The 13,243-nt window shown below is 35.3% G+C and overlaps 1 protein-coding gene across 2 annotated transcripts in view; it reads left to right on the top strand.

Moving 5' to 3' along the window:
• The first annotated feature begins 3,013 nt into the window (after positions 1–3,013).
• The window catches only part of LOC150110252 (uncharacterized), a 262,473-nt gene continuing 252,243 nt past the window's right edge, over positions 3,014–13,243 (top strand). For both annotated transcript variants that reach the window (XM_090398609.1, XM_090398607.1), the window contains exon 1: positions 3,014–3,402. The gene's annotated coding sequence lies outside the window, so the exon portion shown is untranslated. The remainder of the gene's footprint in view (positions 3,403–13,243) is intronic.

Raw genomic sequence — 13,243 nt, 5'->3', positions numbered from 1 at the left:
TCTTGGGGATTCCTTTATGTAAAGAAATATCTCCTCTATGCATTCGCATCAGATCTTCCATTTTTTGACATGGCCCAATATCCCATTGAAACTAATGCTGTTTTAACACTGAGATTTCGAAATATCCTAAATAGCCCATTTCATCTACCTTTATTCTCATATCATTCCGTATATAATCAGTATCAGGATAACGCATATTCTCGCAAAATTGCTTCTTAGTAATTCCATTATTTCTACTTCTTCTGTTACCTAACCATTTTTATATAATGATCCCACAGATGAAAGGTTACAAGACCTACAGTGCAGCAGCGCGATATGTGGGCAAGTGATTAAGAAATAATCTATTGATGGGCATTTAAACAACTGTGATGATACTTAATGGGAAGAACATTATAGGGAGATCATTTCAAAGAACAGAGATGAATGGAATGAAGGAAGATGATGAGAATTTCGTTCAGTGTGTCTGGAGATATACGGTGTATGGGTGTTGACCAGTGGCTGCTATAGTTCTTACATGATTAAAAGAAAGTGGAGGCATGGTAGCGGCCAGTTCGGAAGAGCAGTGTCCATGAAAGTAACTATGGAAAAGCATAGTGAGGAAACAGAGTACCAATAAGAAAGTGACTGAAGGATGTCTGTGAAAGATGAGTAACCTACTTATCACTTCTGTATATCATCAAGAATTCTAAAGGAGTTTTGGGCTGCACATTCCAAATGTAATATCAGTATTCCAATGTTAGTCAGATCTGAAACGTATAAAGTATTTGGAGATGAACAGAAGAGGAGTGGTGTTTTGAATGAAAAGGAATACTAAGTTTTTAGAGGGACTGAGGAAACTATTCATGTAATATCTTTATGCCCAGAAAAGCTGGAGTGACAGTCATTTTCAAAGGTAATCTGAAAGAATATCGGAACATTTCCGTTAATCAAAGTTATCCTTCCATAATCATTCTTATTTTCACAAAATGATCTTTGCAATAATCTTATTTTGTTTACTTTAATATGTAAGTCACTCTTTTTTATTTGCGTTTTGTCTTACCTAATGACCTTGCTGATCACTTGTATATTTATATCCCCTTTACGCATACAAACAAATCTGAAGAAATCAGTAAAAGGTAGCAATAAAGATATTAAAAAAATTAGAAAATAAACCAGAATAGATGGCATATTTGGAAATACGATGAAGAATGTTTACATCAGAGATTCTTAAAAGTAATAAATAACTGTTGGTGGAAATGTGAGGTTCCATCAGATTGGTTATATTATACTTTCCCTTGTACTTTCACGCCTACAGCAGCACAATCGACTGTATATTCTGTTCTATTGTACTCTATCGATACAGGTCGCATCGTTCAGCTGATTTCGCCGAATGTTTTGCTTACTTTATATATAAATAAGTGATATCTCATAAAAAAATTTTTAAAAAAATCTTACCAGCTGACAATCCGCCCCACAGTGACATATGCATCTCCAGCCTGGAGACATTCATCCAACACCAACACCCTCGAGCTATAGAGAGTGCAAAACAAATATTTGTGCATGATCCTAGAAGCACCATGGTGTGTAAGAGCCATCCAACTGCATAAAGATACTTACATCTACTCTTTCCCAAAAACTACAGCGGCAAAATTCTTCTTAAAGATCTCTACACACACCCGACAAGCTAGTGAAACATGCTGCAAGCAATGACGAAACCGACCTCTTCAAACACAAGGGTCCAAAAGCTATCCTAAATACTAGCAAAGAAGATTAATCTCGAGGACGAGCTTACAGCTCATAAATTTTTCCTCTTCAATTCGTCCCTATCAGAGAATGGGGAATAAAAAAGCATCTTGCTTCACCCTTCTGGACAGTGATATTATGATTAAAAAAAAATTGTATGTAAAATTTAAGACAAGTACTCAACAGTCAGGTGCTGCAGTTTTGAATTTTGTACTTAAAAAAAAAAGTAGGCGAGGCCGTTTAACACTATCTAACTTTTGGAGACTGAGTGGGCAGTTCAATCTCCACTGGCAGCCAATCAGAGATAGCTAGCCCAAGGCTATCACTAATTAAGTGGCACGCAGTGAAGAGAGACAGCTCAACAAGTGCTGCCATCTCGTGGTCCCTAACCCTAACGCAATATATTTAATGTCTGAAATAATATGGGTTCTTCGGTCGATTTTCTTGAGGTTACGGGACGAAAAACCAGAGTTTCCGGGAGAAAAAACCCGCTTGCCCATGCCAGAGATCGACTAACTCGGGAACCGGTCAAAAAAAGGCTTAGAAAAATATCCTCAAGTCGACGACTAGACTCGAAACAAAGTCTTCCTTCGTACAGTCAAGCGCCATGGTGTGTAAACGCCACATCCACTGAGTTATACAGACTCTCGAATTGGCTAACAATATTGTTTTAATGATTGAGAATGCAAATTTCGTCTGAAATTTGAATATTATCATAATAACACCAAAACTAAAACCGCTAATATAAATAATGCCAGTGAAGTAACTGTTTCTAAATTGCGTCCATTTTTCCATGTTCTCATTACGTGACTGACTTTTCATGTCCAGTATAATATTTTTTTTTACGAGTGCATAATTAACCTTTCTGTTGTTGACAACATTCTTATGTTAATTTTACAATTGGTTGTATGTTTTTATATTTTTGTTGTTTTATTTTAATATATATCAGAATGTAACGTTAGGGTTTTCTTGAATAAACTACATATCTAAAAGTTTTTAAATATACAGTCTCCTTATTAAAATGCAAACCACAATAACATTCAGTTTTGAACCCCCTCCTGCAAGTTTAATTATGTCCTGGTTTTTGATATATACCAGTCGTGAGAACGTCAAGCGTTGAGATAAAAATTCTGCTCGAAAAGTTCTCTTAAATTTTTTCGGTGTGCATCCCGTAATCTGCCTACTCACTTCATTAAGATGTGTGTTAATAATAATTTTTTGAATGAATGCAATACATCACCAGGGAACTGATTCTTAACATTGATAAGGTTAACGTGCAGTGAACAGATAATGTCTTCTTTGAATATATTTATACTTTCTAAGTAATCTCGAAAAATCGAGGATATTTACTATACTCTAATATAACAGGAGTATCGATATCAACATACTTTGACAGCGCACAAAAGGACCGCAGGATTAAAAGCAACAATGTTTAGTTTGACGATGCAAATACCCTTTCCTCTCTCTGCTAACCAACCCCTTCTGCTGCAGGGAAACAGCTCCACCCCCCTTTAGAAGTCACGTGACACACATTGACGTCAAGCGTTCTTCATGACACTACGGGGTGTGTGTCCTATTTTCTGTGGGCTGCAGTGGGCCGAGGGGTGTAGATGTGCATCCCATCTACTACATAATCCCTTGTACGAGCTGGCACCAGGTTAACGCCAACAACAAAATCAGGTAACAACTTTTATAATTCAGTAAGTTAAACTATTGTTACCCCCGTAATACTGTGGGGGAAAGTTACGATAAATAAAAAAAGGAACGAACATTATGAATACTATACACGCAAAATTTCGTCCCGTTTGTGTAATTCGCTACTGCTCAGAGATGAGTAATGTGGTAACCACGTCCGTATGTTTCTTAAGGGGCGTTTGGAAGATACAAGTAGCGATTTGGAATTTATATAAGATCCCTGTAATACACACTCACTGCAGTTTAATTTTTTTTTATTACTTTCGAAGGCTTTTTTATTGCTATTCGGCGCAACTCATTTTGTATGTTTTAATATGTATCATTCGAAATTATATTGTAGACCCGTGCTATATTGAGGTGATGAGATACTATATGTAAGTGATCGCCTATATGGCGTGTGTATATGTATGCACACACAAAATTAATTACTTTTGTGGGATTTTTGACGGTGAGGGAGTTTCCTGTTGCTTGAGCCAAGTTTGTCTAGGAAGGCTAGAGGAAACTCCAGCAAGCTTCATATATACCGAAAACAACTTATGCAACTGTTAGTTTTATTGAGTTAAGTCAGATCTGTGTGCTGTATTTGAAATGGATAAAGGATTTCTGTATGATGTGTGTGTAAATATAATCTCTTAAAATCAACTGGTTTTAAGCTCACTTCCTTTTGGTTTTCCAGTATTTTATTTTACTTAGATTTTTTGAAAAAAGCACCCCCTTGTCAATGAAATAATTTAACTACCATATACAAAATGAGTTACAGATGAATGTTATTTCTATATTAACACTTTCACTAAGGAAATACTGTGAGCAGACATATTATTTACTATTATAATAACAGAATTAACTCACATAAAATATTCTTTATTAGTAGACTTTTTTCCTACTAATGTGCAAAAATTCTTTTTAATGTCAAGGCTCTTTGGCCGAATCTATCGTGCGCTCAACAAAAAGCACTGAAATCGTTCAAGAACCTAATTATTACAAAAGCTGACAAAGGGAAAGCTGTAGTCATTCAAGACAGAGAATACAAGAGAAAAATGTTACTGTTACTCTACGACTATTCGACTTATAGGCCCCTCACTTTGGATCCTACATGTAGTCAAATAAAAAGATTTAATGCTCTTATAGATAATATATCGACATGGGATGAAGAAAAAAAGAAAACACTAAAAATCTCCTTCAGGCACCCACCTAGATTATATGGTCTTCCAAAAGTACATAAGCCAGGAATTCCATTAAGACCTGTTGTAGACTGTATAGGTTGTTCCACTTACAAAATTTACTCACTTCTTCAACTAGAAGAACTGCTACGTATATAAAAAAAACTCTTTTGGATTTCAGAAATAAAATTTCCAATCTTCAGCTAGACAATTTGGAGATTACGATTAGTCTAGATGTTGTTTCTCTATTTACGAATGTTCCGTTAGCGGACAGCATTGAATTACCACCAAGAATTTCCTCCAGGCATAGTCAAATTATTTGAATTTGTAATAAAGTCTGGAGTCTGGTTATTTTTCTTTCAAAATTCAGTTATACCAACAAATCGAAGGAACAGCAATGGGTAATCCAATATCTCCAGCTATTGACAACTACTTCATGGAGCACTTTGACAACATTTTTGCCATATGTGGAATGGCACTACGGAATAACTACAACAGTTTCTCTCAAAAATAAATGAACTTCATCCAAGGATCTAGTTCACCCTAGAAGTAAATAAGCAGTTAGCCTTTCTAGACCTCTTAATTCTTCGCCAACCAGATGGGTAACCTACAATTCACTGTCTATAGGAAGGTGACTCATACAGGCCAGTACATCCATGCTGAATCACATCACCATCCCAATCAAAAGGCAAGCACTATAAAAACACTGGTTCATAGAGCCTGCTCTTTTTGTTCTTCAGAAGAACTATTACAAAAAGAATTATAATATATTAATTGCTCCTCCATATCCAATGGTTATAAGAATTCCTTCATAAAAAGAGCTTTAAGTAGTCGTGCTTCAGCATCCTCTTGAAATACAGAAGAAACAACACGTATACCTATCCCTATGTGCAAGGCATTAGCGAACGCATAGCTAAAGTGTTAAAACCACTAGATATTTGTGTTGCCTTTCAACCCATCAGAAAAATTCTACTTCCTCACATCTCCAAAGGATAAGCTCCCACATCTCAGCTATCCAGGTGTCTAGCAGATTCCCTGCTCTTATGGGTTATCGTATTTCGGACAAACAGGAAGATCTGGTTAGAAGAACACAAGTCGTATATTCAGTACCTTGAACCTGAACAGTCTGGACTTGCAGAGCATGCCATCAACACTAGACATAGAGTTCAGTGAAACAAGACAAAAGTCATTCACAAAAGTCAGTTCCTCATGGAACGGCTTTACAAAGAAACGTGAAACGTTACTTCACTCCTCTAACCTAAACAGATCCAATGGTCTACATCTTTCTCCCTTGTGGGAGATAGTACTCTGTAAATCAGCAAATCTTTCTTAACCTTTGTAATTGTATACACACATACACACACACACACACACATATATATATATATATATATATACAGGGTGTTCGGGATAAATTTGACATATTTATAATTAATTATATTTTTCCGTAAGTTACATGTATTAACACACACTTCTCTTCATTTAAAAGTTTGGACCCTTCTTCATTCATATACAAGATGTCAGAAAGGATGGATAGCTGGAACCCACCTGAATCATGGAAGAGAATAACTTGTATCATGATGATTCGTGCCCGCCATCAAAATAAGGATATTACGACTGCTGCCCAATGCTCCCTGAATACAGTAAAAACAATCAGGCATGAACTAGAGACTTGCAATGGTGACTACGAGGATGTAGCAAGAAGAAAGATCCCTAGCAGACGATCTGATTGCGTTCGTACAGCAGAATTCCTCGCAAATCTGCAGGAACAGGTGTTGAAGAACCCTGGCATTGGAATTCGGGCTTTGTTCGTGGAGTTGCTAACTGTAGTCAAGCCCTGGATAACAAGGGTAGCCAATGGTAGGCCGTATGTATGGCAGCAGGATTCGGCCCCTTGCCACACCTCTGGGAAAAGTCAAAAATGGTTGTCTGAAAATTTCTACGACTTCACCAGTCCAAATGTTTGGCCTCCAAACTCCCCAGACCTTAACCCCATGGATTATTTTGTATGGGGCGCAGTTGAAAAAGACACCAATCGCACTTCCAGTAATACAAAAGCCCAGTTAATGGATAAAATTAAAACAGTTTTTGCGGCCCTTCCCAAGGAGACTGTAGCATCAGCTTGTTCGAGGTTCCGAAGCAGAATTGAAGCTGTGATCGATGCTAATGGTGGTTATTTTGAGTAAATCTTGTTGATAGTATTGTAATTAACTCTGCCTGTAATGTTTTTTTGTCAATTCATTAAATTTAATAGATACAAAGAAGATTTTCTTTTTCCTTACGAAACTGTCAAATTTATCCCGAACACCCTGTATATATATATATATATATATATAAATTTATTAAAGTATTTAATTTTTTTTTTAACATAAATTTAGAAATTTAACCTTAGCTACTTAGGTGGCACTTTGTGAATATATCCGTTGTTTAATTAGCCTTTGTACTTTTACTGATGATGCCTGTGATACTCAGGTGAAAATTCTACTAATAAAGAATATTTTATGTGAGTTAATTCCGTTATTATAATAGTAAATAATATTAACACTTTTGAGTCCTGTTGATGTAAATATACATTGATAACAATATGAGTTCCAGTATGTCTAGGGCTCGAAATGTTAACGACTGTATTATCAAAAATCATTTTTTAGAACAACATATGTTGTGCTTTATATAAGGGCTATGCTGTGATGTTACTACTATGTGGCACCTCCAAGAACTCATTGCAGAAGGTCACCCCCTAAATAGAATTTGCCATCTCCCTTCCGCATCCAACTACACATAACACACTGTTTCCATCAACACACCACCAGCAGTGTTTTTGCCTGTAAATTGCATGTGTTCTCTTGGTCGATTTGCCTGTATGTGGTATGAAAAACCTGAGTTTCCAAGAGAAAACTTGCTACCTCCTGTTTCAGATTGGCTAATTCCCCTTCAGGTGAAAAAAGATCATAAAGATTTCTCTGATTATGACAAGATCAAACTTCAGTTTTCCAATTGAAGAGAACAGTGTCATGTTTTTCTAATTATGCTACAGGGTTGCTATGTTGAACAAAACTTCTCATTTCATATTATTGGTATTTCCAGACCAGCACAGAAACTATCCTATGATCCAACCACTAAATTCATTGAGCATCACTGTTCTAGCCATTCTCTCTTTCGAGATGCATTCATTTCTTATACCATTCTCCATGAGATTTTTTTTTTTTTTTTAATTTTACCTCAGGGGATGTTATACACACACTACACATGCTATTGAGTATGTGCTCTTATAGTCATGTCTCCTCTCCCTGTTTGGTTGCCTTTCTCACATAGTTATAACTGATCTGGTCATGATTTCATATATATTTATATATAAATCTAAAACATAGGTACTACAAATTATTACATATTATTCTTATGTAAGTTTCCTGATATAATTTTAGCACATCATTCTAATATATGATAGTTATGCTGCCTAGAAACTTCCCAACAATTATCCTCTCTTGAAGTTTAACTGGACAAATAGTTACCACTATAATTTCTTCTCCAGTAATTAGTGCTTGAAATTCAGTTTTAGAATCTGATTTCAAAGATGAAATTCATTCAAAATCTCTCATATCATCTGGATTTGATAAATTTCTGGAGAACAGTGCTACCTTCAGTAGTGCATTATTACAGAATAGAACCCTAATTAATTGATCCATTATGTCATGTTATTTAATGTAACAGAGTATCACATACTGAAAAGTTTGACATTATTCTAATGCATACAAGATTAGGAGAAATAATTTGTTATATACATGAAAATGAAAAAGATATAAACATAAAAATTGCAAAATATTTAAAAATAACAGGAGTAATTAACTCTATATTTAAACCAAACCTAGTTCAAAAACAAACCAGGCTAAAAGTATACAATACATTAGCCCTACCGGTCTTAATGTATGGAAGCGAAATCTGGACAATAAAACAAAAAGACAAGCAAAGATTAACAACAGCAGAAATGAAGTTTATGAGAAAAACTGCAAAGTATACCCTATTTGATCACAAAAGAAATGAAGATATTATGAAAGAATTAAACCAAGAACCAGTAATTGAAAATAAAAAATATAAACATAGATAGATGGAACACGTTCAAAGAATGAAAACAGGAAGATTACCAAAACAAGCCTTAAAATACAAGCCATTAGGAAAAAGAAAACCAGGACGTCCTCTTAAACGATTCAACGATGACTTCTAAGGCCGGAACAGGCCATACTAGGCCTAAATCCTTGATACGTATGATGATGAATTTGTTATATACATGTAATTATTCTTCTCCATCTCTAGCCTGTTAGCATTTGGGTGTTTTAAGGCTATGTATTATTGACAGAAATACATGCTCTTCCCACCTTTTAGGCTGTAATAACTACTACAAATTCATGGAAGATTTTATTATGTGACTTCAAGGAGGCCAAAGACTCACTGGAGGTGCGTGGAAGGACATGCTACTTCACTATGTATATATATATCATAAAAATTATGGAAAAAACTACCGTGTTAGAGTAAAACTTTAGTTTAATATAAACCAAAAAAAACACTTGACGTTTTGGCCTTCACAATAAGGTCATAATCTGGAGTATATACATATACACATAGAAACAAGCTGCACTGCAATCTACATGGTATGCTAAAGTTACTGATCAACTGTTAAAACCATTGGCCTGACCTCTGGTGAAAAAAAAAAAAAAAACACCTTACTACATTAAAACTAGAGTCCTGTTGTTATTATTATTATCTATTAGGTTGCAAAATTAAATTAAGCTGGAGAGCAACATGTTCACAAAAAAATAAAATAAATAAATAAATTACTACAAATTGGTATGGATATTGGCAGAAAAATTGCTTATTCCTCAAGTCAGGGTTTTCCAGCAAACCCTGACTTGAGGACTCTAAGCAGCTTTTCAGCTTTTATTGACTACTATCCATACCAGTTTGTTGTAATTTATATGTATACTTATATAAGTAATTTATTTATTTTTTTGTGAACATGTTGCTCTCCAGCTTAATTCAATTTTGTAACCTAATAGATAATAATAACAGAACTCTAGCTTTGATGTAGTAAGTTTTTTTTTTTTTTTTTTTTTCACCTGAGGTCAGTCAATAGTTTTAACAGCTGATCAGTAACTTTAGCATACCATATAGATTGTAGGACAGCTTGTTTTTATGTATATACTCCATATGATGATCTTAATGTGAAAGTTGAAACGTCAAGTGTTTATTTTGGTTTATATTAAACCAAAGTTTTACTCTAACGTGGTAGTTGCTTCCATAATTTTCATGATGTATTCTGATCACCGTGTAAGCATGAAGGAAAGGAGCCACTATGTATATCTCATCATTTCCCCTACTTAAACCTTTAACTACACGCTACTGCCATTAGTACACAACACCATTTACTGTCCACCACCAATAACAATAGTACTTTTTGTCTGTGAATTATGTATTCACATGGCTGATTTGTCTGTGTGCAGGACAAAAAAAAAAAAGTTTCTGGGTGGGGAACCCTGCTAACTCGCCTTCTGTTGAAAAATCCCACATAAAGATTACTCTTGCTATGATAAGAAACATACATTGTTTCCATTCGAAGGGGGCAATGTCCTGTTTTTCTTCCAATTACTCTACGGAAGTACTTATAAATTAATAGAAAGTTATTGGTGTTGTGTTTCACTGTAAAGATAGATGGATGTTAGTAAAGGCTTTTTATAAAATTGATGAAGAGATTTTTCAGTACAGGTAACTCTTGTTGTATGCAGTGGTTGGATTCTCCGGAATCATTGCATATATGAAAGATGCGTAAAATGGGAGATTTATAACGTGGGATAATAGAGGTTGCATTCCGAAACAAGTGAGATTTCGATCTTTCAAGATTAATTTAATCGAAAATGCACTTATTTTTCATGCATATTAAGGTATAAGATTAGTAAATAAAATATTCAGTATGTCTAAAGCAAATATCTCTTGAAGTAGTTCATTTTCAAGATTAGCACATCGTGCAACTCTCCTGAAAAATATTCACCAAAAATCTGATGTTATCCATCCCTTCTTGTTTGCTCTCCAAACAAACAGGCAATCTTGTCTTTTTACATATCCCTACATTACCAAAAAATTATAAACTCAGTTTAGCAAACAAAGTTTGCATGTCAAATCACTTCACAATTGGGCTGCTTGAAAAAACATTCAACACTATTTCAAATCCAGAGTATTTTAGTAATAAGGTGTGACCTTTTGGCTACTTGTATATGAAAATATGACTTCTACATCACTTCAATCTTAGTATCACATCTGGGTCTGGCTCCCACTGATGAGATCTCAATAAAGGTAGAAACCTGTCTGGGTAATGGCCCTTCTCATAATGCATAGCATTATACACAGTGCTTTTTTTCTGGAAAAAAAGGTGTCAGTACTCATCATGAAGATGTTATTACAGCAACTTCCACACTTTTAATATATCCTCCGATATACCCTCGTCATCTCGTCATTTTGGTATCAATTGCAGAATGACAACCTCGGAGCAGCCAAAGATGAGATGAAGTATTCAGGAAAACTTTCTCTGTTTCGTTTTTTGCTTCAGATTTTATTTTTTGCCACGCTTTGTGCTCTGCACTCTCCTTGTGATCGTAAATCTTTTTTCTTAATGACATTAACTGTTGTTTGCGAGATTCTCCAAAATGACTGAGTTTACCATTTGTCTACTCTGCTGAAATTTTCGTTCCCATGTGTTTATTGACGGCAAGACTTCTGACATCACGACACACTTTACAGCCCAATAATTTATTCTTGACATACAGCTACTGGTTTCTCTCATGGAAGTCATTTTTCTGCAAAACTGTCCAACATTCAGGCCAATCATTATCAGAATCTTCTTCCTTTTGATCACGTGGATCTTCGGTCTTGGTATAGAGGTCGTGATCCTCTTTACCAAGTGTATTTTTGGTGCTAGTTTTCTGGTTTACAGGATTACGAGCAGATTCAATAATTTCTGCTTCTTATGCCTTCCTCTTTTTACTCATTGGCATATAATAACTACTTATTTTACTCATTTTGAACAATGATTGCACTGATTTAACTTAGATTAATTCAAAACTCATGTGAATGCCTGCCTGTTGCAGAGTGAATATAGAACTGATATTAGAAGCAATCGGAAGTGAACACAACTTCCTGTTTCCGGTTGCGTACCAACCTATGAAACAGGAAAGCAGGGTACCAACGTAATCAAAACTGAAAATTCAATTTGTGAATGCAGTATCATCTACTGAAATATTTATAATACATTTTGCTGTCAATAAATCGCAAATTTTTAAAAACTTAAGAATAAAGCTGCTGGTACTGTGTACCGCCAGAAAAAAAGCACTGATTTTACATCAGTGCTTTTTTTAACGCAAAAGCACAATATTTAAGGATATGTGCTTTTGCATTAAGGGATACTAAGGCAATTGATGTGAAGTCAGCCTCTATATAGGTGTAGCCCAGTCATGAAGTTACTTCACACACACACAGACTTTGTTTGCTTATACTTGAATAATGGATGAAACCAAGATTATAAATTTTTGGCATCTTTAATTTATAGTATATCCAAGTGAAAAAACATTCAGCATGCTTCCAGGAACTACAAAATAAGACCTCTCACTGTGTATCATTCAGAAAACCATCAGAAAAGGGCAAGTCTTCTATTGAAATCATCCTCTGACATTATAATCAGGTCTTTGACCCCAAGTTACTTCTGTCATATGTTGCTTGAGAAAGTTGTCTCACAACAGCTCAATAAATTCGGTTTCATTCTTCTCATAGATTTCACAACTATTCAGTCATCGTCACCAATCATATTTATGTGGTAATGCATTTTGTCATCACTTGCAACTGATCCACTAGATCTGTAACAACACCCTACCGTGTATTTGATCACATCAGATGGCTTCAAAGTTACTGCTGCATGGAAAATTGTTACTAGTATTGCAGTTGAAGCTTTCTACCCTAACTGGACTCAAATCACCTAGTATCATTAGCAGCATCCCCCCCCCCCTCCACTTCTATCCTGTCAGTCCCTCTTAAAAATACTGTACCCTTTACACTTGATGCCATTTAGTATATCTGCTTCTGATAGGTCTCATTAATGCCTACAATATGAGGCCAAATATAATCAACAAGACAACAAATTCTACCTCTTAGTTTCTGATACTTCTGGCATTTGTGTACAGATTTACCTGCATTCATTTTTGCATATTCACTTCTATAGTCTGCATGACCCAGTTGGACAACTTGCAGTTTTCTGTTCTTATTTAATGCCTTGCTTATGCCAAACATCTTCTCACTTATAAGTCTAAACCAGACGAACACACAATTTTTTTGCTCACCATCATTTCCATGATAATGCACATTCTTCTCATTAACACAATTACATAACATGGTTTGAGGGAAGAATGGAACTGTATAAGAGAGACGGCCTACACTTGACTGTATTTGGTATCAGGAGTCTGGAAAAATTATTCTTTGGTACAAGACTTAACACAGAGAGTCAGGAAAACTAGATCATGAACCAAAGAATAATTTTTCCAGACTCCTGATACCAAATACATTCAAGTGCAGGCTCTCTCTCTTATACAGTTCCATTCTTCCCTCAAACTTCTTTCACACATCGAAATACTAGC

Source organism: Typopeltis vanoorti, chromosome 1, assembly GCF_054136105.1.
Source record: "Typopeltis vanoorti isolate ZY-2024b chromosome 1, IOZ_Tvanoo_1.0, whole genome shotgun sequence".
NCBI classification, from domain to species: Eukaryota; Metazoa; Arthropoda; class Arachnida; order Uropygi; family Thelyphonidae; genus Typopeltis; species Typopeltis vanoorti.
The sequence above is the reverse complement of the archived record's forward strand: the minus strand, read 5'-3'. Positions and strand labels throughout refer to the sequence as shown.